Source organism: Solanum lycopersicum, chromosome 5 (assembly GCF_036512215.1).
Source record: "Solanum lycopersicum chromosome 5, SLM_r2.1".
In the NCBI taxonomy this organism is placed as follows: Eukaryota; Viridiplantae; Streptophyta; class Magnoliopsida; order Solanales; family Solanaceae; genus Solanum; species Solanum lycopersicum.
The window spans coordinates 54,902,034-54,913,350 of NC_090804.1; positions in this window are offsets into that span (position 1 = coordinate 54,902,034).

Here is an 11,317-nt window from a genome sequence, read left to right on the forward strand (position 1 = left end):
CTTGTGGGCATCTGCGATTGATTTCAAAAGTAATTGGTATGATCACTGACCTCTTATTTAATTTGCCTACACTAATAATTACAACTCTAGCATCCATTGGCTCCTTATGAAGCTCTTTAGTGAAGAAGATGCATATCTCCCATTGGATGGTTTGAAGTTGGTGAAACTGGGTTGATAAGGTGAAATTTATTCAAGTGAGGTTGAAAATGGGATAGAGTCGTTATAAATCCTACATTGATGTTAGGATAAGGGTTTTAGAGTTTGAAGTATATGATTGGGTATACTTGAAAGTTTCATCATGAAGGGTGTTATGTTATTTGGTAAGAAGGGGAAACTTAATCCTTGATATATTTTACCTTACAGGATATACAAAAGGGTTGGTAATGTAGCTTATTAGTAGAAGCTACCACAAGAGCTAGCAGCAGTTCATCGGGTATATAATATTTCCATTTTGAAGAAGTGCATCTGAAGATATTGGTATCAAGGATAGCTTGTCATATGAGGAGATTCTCGTTCAGATTCTAGATCACTAATTCACAAGTTGATGACCAATGAAGTAGAATGAATCAAAGTTCTTTGGAAAAATTTGTTCGTTGGGGAATCTACTTGGGAATCGAGGAAGATATGAAGAATATATATCCACGTCTCATTGAACCCGAAGAAATTTCATACCAGGGTACTAATTTTCTTCTTAGTACTCTATAATTTATATACTTTATGTGTTATATTTCATTGTTGTATGTTTTAACTGAATAATAGATGTTACACCCTATTAAGAGTAATCTAATTCGAGGATGCATGTTCCCAAGAGGGATATATTGTAACACCTCACTATTTGAAATAACAAGGACGATCTAGAATAGGAAAGAATCGTTTTTAGAAAGGGTGGTAAATCTAGAAAAATTGGTTAAGGTAATTTCAAACCACCATAACTCCTAGCTCAGAATGAGTTATCTGTGTTTCTAGATATCATAGAAAATATCTTGGAATTATATTTCAATGCCACCGACATTACTCAATTCCGAGTTCGTATGTATGATATATGTCCATTTGAAGTTGGGTTGCCTAGTTAAGAAAAGTCAAAATTGGATTTTTGAAAGGTAGTTTGGTATTTTCCCTACCTAATTTTTTTAATTAGTTTTTGGTAATTACTTAGGGTTCTAAATTTAACTTGGTCAGTTTAAACTTTTGAAAATTGAGTTAGGGTTTAAACAAGAGAAATGAAGAGAAGAAAAGAGGAGAAAAAGCCAGATACGTCGATTTTTCGCTAGGATCATGAATTTCATCAAGGGGTGATCCCCACGAGGTATGTGAGATCACATAGATTTGGGTTAGTTCGCCAATGGGCCAAGCATGATCCAATTCAGTTAAATTATATTGTTATGAAAGCAAATCATATAAGTTCTTGATGTTAATTAGTTTGAAATCTTGTGGGTTCTTATTGTTGAAGTTTCATAAAATTTATTCATGTAATTAGGTGTAATTTCAAGTTGGATCTTGCATATGTTGATGATTTATTTGTTCCTAAGTGTTTGGGGAAAGAACTAAGTTGAAATACGGGGGTTTAGAGTTGAAAAATAAAGAAAAAAAGTCTGAGTTCATCTGGGCAGGGGCCTATGGCGCCGACCCATCCAAATTTCCCCAACTAGGGTTCTGAATTTTTACGTCTAGGGTGACACTCCAGCCAGAGCGCCCCAAAGTCCTCCTATGAAATTTAAGGGCTGGAGCCCCACGCCTCTCAGAGTGTCAGGGAGCCAGTTGTTTCCCATTTCCCCCCTTTTTCATAATAGTTCCTAGCAACATAACTATGTTTCCTAGTTGATTCCAACACGATCTAAGGTATGTCTAAACTTAATGAAATGATCCATAAGCAAGAGATGATGAGCCTTTAATCCATAATTAAATTCAAGAAAATTTAAAAGTCAAGTCAAGAAGTTAAGTTTAAGTCTAGAAAAGTTCAAAAGGTTTTCCTGAAGTCTTTTACAAACATTTTAACATTGTTTAAAGACTTAAATTTTGAGTTGAGTAAAGAGTAAGAGTAGAGTTCATTTATTCAAAGCTTATACGGAAACAAAGTATTTCCAAAAGTTAAAATGTCTCACATTCGAACAAGAAAGAAAACACCAATTTCCAATAAAGCTCTTAAGCTACGTTTTAAGTAATTATATCAAACCAAAGAAAGAGTTTTAGTTCATAAACATATGAGCTGAGTAGATTTTGGAAGTATTACTGAGCACATATATGGGACGCGAAAATTCATAATAACTCAAGTCTCCATAAACCATGTAGCCATCATGGGTAGAAAGGATCATAATTTTTAGATGATCCTTAGAGATATTTAGCATAGACTAGTGGATCCACTTAGTTAAGTCGTTCTATATTAAGGCAAAGTATAAGACAGTTTTAGCAGCATAGGTAACACATGTTATCACCACATAGGCTCATAGTGGTGGTTGTCGGTTAGAGAAAACTCTGACGGTACTATATTACTTTATACGTAATTCAGTAGCTATTGAATTTTCTTGAATACATTGAGTTCTCTTTAAATGCTTCGTATAAACTGTAAGATTATTGTTGTGTACTTTGCATTTGAGTTAAGTTATTCATGAGTTGTGTATAGACAAGGTAAGTGTTTCTTTCAGATTCCTTTCAAGCTTATGTTATAATTAGTGTTTTCCTTGCATACTCGTACATTCAATGCACTGATACCATTTGGCCTGCTTCGTTTTGTGATGCAGACACAGGTAATTAGGATCAGCATCCAACGCTTCATTGATCCAGTTGAGCACCCAGAGTCAATTGGTGAGCCTCCTTGCTTTTTGGAGGATCCCTTATTATTTTGTTGTAGTACTTTAGTTGCTAGGATGATCAGGGGTCTTGTCGCGACATTCCTCTTTGTTTTAGCGGCTTCATAGACGAGTAGTTATTGTATTTTAGATGTTTTGCTATGATACTTGAGTAGTCATTTTTGTTAGTGTGAGTATTTCCTTAAAGACATTCTAAGTTTAATTCATAAGTTCCTTATTTGATACTATTTCTTATGTTTAAATCTTTCACTAAGTAAGTCAGGTCAAGAGTTCGCTTGGGGCCAATAATGGTTCTCGTGTGTCAGTCCCGCCAGGATATAGACTCGAACCATGACAAGAAGTGTTAAAAATAACTTTAAGCTATGTCACATTGAATAAGATGTTCTCTATGAATAATTTGATTAAAAATGGGAAAAATGCGCAAGTACCCCATCAACCTTTGCCCGAAATCCCAAAGACACACTTATACTATACTAAGGTCCTATTATCCCCCTAAACTTATTTTATAAGTAATTTTCTACCATATTTCGGCCTATGTGGCACCATCTTGAAAAAAAAGTCAACCAGTGTTGGGCCAGAAGATAGTGTCACGTAGGCCAAAAAGGGGTAGAAAATTATTAATAAGATAAGTTTAGGGGGTAATAGGACCTTAGTATAGTATAAGTGTGTTTCTGAGATTTCAGGCATAGGTTTAAGGGGTACTTGTGCATTATCCCTAAACAATGTCCTTAATGTTAATAATTTGTTCTAAAAATGTCTCCACTTTTATAGTTTGACTCTGAAAATGTGTCTGTTGTTACTTTATTGTATCAAAAATACACTTCTTTCTAATGAACATTATATTTTTTTATTTATTTTTCTAATAAAAATATTATTTTTAAAGAATGTTATTATTTTCAAAGAATCCCTTTCTTGTTTATTTTGTTTTGAAAATTTTTAAATAAATAAAATTGGAAATAGAAATATTTTTCTTAATCTCGTTTTATAATTTATATAGAACAATGTCATATACTTCAACTTCATCGTTAATTTTTATTTAGATATGATAAAATCCCTTTTCCTAATAAAAAACTTATTTTATTTCTTAATCTTTAAAAAATTGATTGAGTAAATAAAATATTCTTGTAGATATCGCAACGGTGGAAATATCATTTTCTTTCTGGAGTAGATAAAAAATGAAACATGAAATAAGAGTAGTGATTAATATTCAAATGATTTGTTTAGTTTGTTACATTGTAAGTGATATATTTAAAAATATAAGTAATGATGCTCTAATTGACTGTTTTAAAAATATGTGAACTCGTCAAGAACTATTATAAATGAATAATATATAATTATAATATTAGTAAAATTATTTTTTTTAAATTATGCTTGATGGATTTTTTGCGGAATCAAAACCTAAGGTTGATTTACTGATCTAAGCAATGTGTCTACTTGGCATCCAGAAAGTTCAAATCCTGAATCCACCATATATGGTATCCTTATTAGAAATATGATATTGAGAAAGTTATTATTTAATTCCCTTTTTAATCCCTTTTATTAGAGAAGTTATTACTCCCTAAAAAAAATATTAATTAATTTTTTGAGGCAATCTTATTTTTTAGATTAACTTAATTGTTCGGTTTTCAAGATTAATTTTAGAGTGTTTTTCCAATATTACCCTTCATTTGAATTTTCAATGTGATGACTTCAATAAATTTGACAATAATTAATAAGGAAAAAATGAAAAATTATGTTCAATTTATGTCTTAATCTTCTTTTCTTAAACAGTTTGAAACACGTCAAGAATTCAATTAATATGGCATGGAGGGAGTACTTAATTAAATAGAACTATGTTATTTTTGTTGATTAGGGTAACTTAGCGGAATGCTAATTTTAAAAATAAAAAATTTCTCTCTCTCTCTCTCTCTCTCTCTCTCTCTCTATATATATATATATATATATATATATATATATATATATATATATGTATATATATATATATATAATGCTAAATGGCCTATTAAAACTTTTGCCATAACTTGGCCAAAAATGTAAAAAGACTAAAATATCCTTGTTTTAAGTTTTACATCTATTTCTTCAATACTTTCCCCTCCAAACAAAATTAATTTTTTTTCTAATCCTCAAACTCCTTGAACTACTACACATTAACTGTTTGGATGCCAAAGGTTTGTGTATATGTAGTTCACTCAATTTATCATAAAAATTAAGTATTATTTAGTTAATAAAAAAATTGTACGCTTTAATGAAGATAATACTTTTGTAATTTTATTTTAATACATTAATATATTTTTTTCATTATATACCAAATTATGTTCTACATATACCCCCTCCCCTAAACTCAATTATGATCCCTAGGTGCCAACATATACCTTTGAAAAAATATTTTTTCGCTTAATATAAACCTCTTTATTGGAAAAGATAATTAAATTTCACATTAATAATAACTACAAATGACTATATTATCTACTAAAGATTATACTTAATTATTTTGTAATAAGAAATTAGTAAAATATAGTAATTAAGCGTAGATTAAAAAAATTAATTAAATTTTTCTTTACATATTATCAACTAAATAGATTAGTCTTTATAATGGACGTTTTTCAAGAGAAAAAGTTATATTGAAATTTAGATATTTTTAAAAATAACTGATGATAAGACATTTATATTGTAATCATTCCACGTGAGAATTAACATATATAGAAAATGGTGAAATTATTTCAATAATTTTAACCATGAAAAAAAATCAATTATTTCAATAGTATTGATTAAGTGGATATTTCAAAACAAATAATTCAATACCTTTTTATCAATTATAATACTTTAAAATGGATGTATTTTATGTATATATTAATTTACAATATATTTAACGTGTACAAGTAAAGTATAACATAACTAGGATATATATGTTTTAAAAATTATTTTCATTTAATGTAGAATTTTTATATTTCAATAACAATATTCAAATCTCAAAATACTTTAGGATTGATAGACATCGGCACACTGTAAAAATACCAAATTTAATTTTGGTAATCAAATATGTATTTTTAAATACATAGTTTAATTTTTTAAAACATAATAAGCAAACATAAACTTTGAATATGTAGTTTGATTTTTCAAAACATAATAATTAACAAATATGCATTTTATCAACATTAATTTGTAACTATCTTGGTTTGTTTTTAAAATAGAATTGACACTTATGAATCATATGGTTTTTAGTATTACTTTAATGTGTTGCTATCAATTCTAAAGTATTTTGAGTTTTGATTGCTATTATTCAGTTATATATATATATAACTATTTAAAATGTAATTTAAATTATTATTTAGATAGGTAATTTAAATTTATTTATATAATAAATGCAATAAAATTACTTAATTTTAGAAATTATTAATCAGTCCAAAACAATCATTAATTTGAGAGAAAAAAATTTGATAATATTGTGACTACAACTATGTATACTAAATATTTTAGCATATCATTTAGTTGCAAACATCTTTTTTTAAAATAATAAACAATACTAATACAGAAAAATATATATGTGATGAAACTTAAATCTAGTTCATTCTTAATAAATTTTGTGTTGTCATTGTCATCGGAGAACTATAAAGATGTTTTTCTCTTTCAATTTTTTTTTTAATAAAAGTTTACTTTGAAATCATAAAAAACTTTCTATATCATATCTATGTTATTAAAATTTTTCAATGAAGCACCATCACCGTTTTTATAAGTTTTTTTTTTTTGTATATGTCTCTTGTATTGAAATAATAAATAAAAATTAAGTTTAATGAGTCTTTTTTGTGTATGATGTGATTTATATGTAATCCAAGATGTGAAGATAATTACATAATAGAGGAAACATGATGGTCATTTTAGTTTTCTTAATATTTCGCTCACATACATTCGGAGTATAATAAGATAATATATATTTTTATCATTAATTCTTTTTCTAAAAAATCGATGCATAACAACAACTCTTTAAATAAATAAGAGTAATTCTTTAGCCAACTCGGTCAATTTCATATTTTTTTTATTTTCTTAATATATTCTTAATATTTAAATTTAGATATAAATGATATTTTCTCGATTAGAAATTAGAAATTAAAATAGATAATTTACACTTTACTTCTCTTTTATACTTTTAAAGAAATATATATCTTTTTTATAAAATAATAAATAATACTAATAAAGAAAAAAATGTATGTGATGAACTTAAATCTAGTTCATGCTTAACAAATTTTGTGTTGTCATTTTCATCGGAGAACTATAAAAATGTTATTTTCTTCCATTTTTTTTTATAAAAGTTTATTTTGAAATCATAAGAAACTTTCTATATCCTATCTATGTTATTAAAAATTTTCAATGAAGCACCATCAACGTTTTTATAAAAAAATATTGTATATGTCTCTAGTACTAAAATAATAAATAAAAATTAATTTTAATGAGTCTTCTTTGTATATGATGTGATTTATATGTAATCCAAGATATGAAGATAATCACATAATAGAGGAAACATGATGGTAATTTTAGTTTTCTTAATATTTCGCTGACATACATTCAGAGTATAATAAGATAATATATTTTTTTATCATTAATTCTTTTTCTAAAAAATCAATGCATAACAATAACTCTTTAAATAAATAAGAGTAATTCTTTAGCCAACTTAGACAATTTCTTATTTTTATTTTTTTATATATTTTTAATATTTAAATTTAGATATAAATTATATTTTCTCGATTAGAAATTATAAATTAAAATAGATAATTTACACTTTACTTCTCTTTTATATATATATATATATATATATATATATATATATATATATATATATATATATATATATATATATAAAAAGTTGGATATAAGATTGTTGATGTGGCGCCTATCAAAAGTTAGTATTACTATTTATTTTAACCCTTTTTGTTAGTTTTAATTTGTGTAATATGTTTGAAAAAACAAAGGTCTATCTCTCATTTATTAATAGAAAAAGAGATGAAATGACCCTTTTTACCTTTACCTTTATTCTTTTTTTTTTCCATTTGGTACTAATAAATAAATTTAAAAGATTCATAAATAAAATATAAATAAACATTGCAATAACAAATCATGTAATTCCACCTTAAATGACTATCGTAACCAATTTAACATGCACTTAAAACTCAAAATTTGAAGCAAAATTAGAATCAATCGTTACTTTGTGCAAAAGTCTCATCATAAATTTTCTAGGCAAATTGGTCATCTGTTGCAATTCCCTATTTATAAATAAAAAATTATTTGTCTTCCCAAGTCTATACAATATCATCAAACTCAATGATGTTTGCTTTGTGCTATCTTCTTTTTTTTAATCATAATTGTTTTGTTATAATATTCAGTTACACAAGTATATTATCTTTTCAATTTTTTCTATAATTCTCATAAGTTTTACATGTTTGTTCTATCTGTGGAGTTTGAAGAATATTTCAACATATAACGTGTATTGAATAAAAAAGAGAAATATAAAATAATTGGTGAAGAACAAAGGAACAATCAAAGGTTAAAATCTATTTGGTTTGTGTTGAGAACCTACATGCCATAGCTAATTAATTGTACACGTCAGTAGGATTGTTAGTTAGTTAGATGGAATCTTTTAGAGTAGTTAGATATGTAACTATATATATATATATATATATATATATATATATATATATATATATATATATATATGTTTACAAAGAGATGTAAAGAATATATTGAAATAATTTTTTATAGAGAGAGAGTTCACATGTTTTCCATTTCCTCTCTACAGCTTTGATCATAATTCTGCTTCTTGCACCCATTAATGGAGTCTTTCTACATGGTATCAGAACTTCAGGAACTTTCAAGTGTATAGATCAATAAGGTCATCACACTTCTCAATCTCGCTCATTACTCGCTGTGTGGATATTGGGTGGTGGCTTCCTTAGTAGTTTCTCATCTGTATCTTGAAGTGTGGGTTCATCATGACTGGAATCGCAGAGGTTACTGAGAATCAACCTATTGTAGTACAAACAATAGATCACAACCATCCCCTTTAGGTTGATCCATCAGATACTCAAGGTTCATCTTTTGTCTCAATTAAACTAGTAGGTTATGAAAATTATTTTCTATGGAGCAAGTCCTTGAAACTGGTTTTAACAGGAAAGAATAAGCTAGGTTTTCTGCTAGGAACATGTAAAAACGATAAATATCATGTGCCTATGCATCATATGTGGGAAAGATGTAATGCATTTCTTGGTTGGATCACGAATTATGTCTCTAAGGACTTAGTTAGCACTATAATTTATGGGTTAGATGCTCATAGTGTTTGGGAAGATTTGCGTGAAAAGTTTGATAAAATTAATGCCTCTAGAGCCTTTTATCTACACAAAGAGATTGTTACTCTGTCTCAAGAGACTATGTATGTATCTAGTTATTTCTCTCGGTTAAGAGAGCTATGAGATGAACTCGAGACTCTCATTCCTCCTGCATGTTGTGCATGCCCTGAGTCAAAAAATTTAGTGAACATATTCAGTTCCAGAAATTATGGAAGATCCTAATTGGACTACACGAATCTTATGCACATACTAAGTCTCAAGTGTTAATGACAGTTCCGGTGCCAAATGTGAATCAGGCTTATGCAATGATATTGAATGTGGAAATTCAAAGAAAAAATGGTGGTGGCATGGGTTCTTCGTCTAGTGACACATCAGCAGAAACTACTCTTATGAGCAATAAAATGTAATTTTATGTTGGTAGTAATAGTGGCCACTCAACTAGACCAAGAGGTTGTCAGAATTTCTCTTCTTGTAATAATGGAGGATTCAGGCAGCGGTATGTTGATGGAAGGCCTTGTCAAAATAATGGAAGATCTCTTGTAAACTGTGATTTTTGTCATATCAGAGGTCTTACTAGACAAGCATGCTACAAGCCGCATGGTTATCCCAAAATGAAAGGAGGAGGACCATCTTCTCAAGCTCATAATGTTGCTGCTGATGGTGGAAATCAAATTCTTAATACTGGTTCATCTGAATCTTATAGTAACATGTGTAATGCTTCAAGTGTACATGGCCACTGTTCACCCGTGAACAATATTCTCAAATTCTTCAGATGCTTAACAAGGGCAAAGACGTGAATAATGTAGCTAATGTTGCTACTACTAGCACATCAAGTACACTTACAACCGTCATGTCTTCTATGAGTAGTTGTAATTGGATTATTGATACTGGCGCGTCAAATCACATGGTTCATCATCTAGATTTATTGACTAAGTGTACAAGTTCTTGTAGTAAAATTCACATAAATGTTAACTAACTTACTAAGTGTTCAAGCTTCAATAAGTCATATTGGTACATCATTAATTCTCAAGGATAAAGTAGTAGATGATGTTCTATTTATACCAGAGTTCAAATACAATCTTTTGCCAGTATCATAATTGAAAAAGCAACTCAACTGTGTTGTGGGATTTTTCCCTGACTTTTGTGTATTTCAGCAACCCTTCAATGGGAGGGTTATGGGATTGGTAAAGAAGCTCAAGGTCTATATTTGCTTACTTCAGACATCATACCAAGATCAATTGCTACTGTTGCATGCTCTTCCTCATGTAATAGTCAAAATATCAATCTTGATAATGCCTATAGTTCTACTAGTTTTACTTCCTCATTGTCCACAAGTGTATGTTTACAGGACTTTGGCATAAGATACTGGGACATTCCCCTCTGAAAGTTCTTAATATAATAAAGTGTATTCATAATATCTCTTTGAAAGATTTTAGTTGTACTGTATGTCCAGTTGCTAAACAATCAATATTTCCATTTCAATAGTTTGTCTACATTTGAGTCTATGTTTGACATTGTACATGCTGATGCATTGGGTCATTATAGAGTTCAAAATTATGATGGTAAGAGGTATATCCTAACTTTGGTAGATGATTTATCCAGATACACTTCGATTTTTTTAATGAACACTAAGGTTGATTCCATCATTATACTGAAGAATTTTGTGTGTATGATATAAACTCAGTATAGGGTAAGCATAAAATCTGTAAAGTCAGATAATGATTCAGAGTTTACTAATTCTCAACTAGTTGATATGTTCAAGGAGTATGGGATATTACAGCAAAGTTCTTGTGTTTACTCTCCTTAAAAAAAAGGTGTTGTTGAGCGAAAACACAGGTCTATTCATGACATGGCTCGATCATTGAGGCTTCAGGCAGGTGTTCCTTTGAAATTTTGAGGTTTCTGTGTGTCTACAGCAGTGTACATATTGAATAGAATGCCTATTGTGGTTTTACAAGGTTTGTCTCCCTTTGGAAAACTTTATGGTCAACCTCCTTCACCTAACCATATAAGAGTGTTTGGCTCTCTATGTTATGCTACTAATCAAAGACATCTAGATGATTTTGCTCCTAGAGTTGTTCCTGCTGTACATATGGGATATTCTTCATCTAAAAAAGGATATATCTTTTATGATTTGAGTCTTAAAACATTCTTTATCAGCAAAGATACTATTTT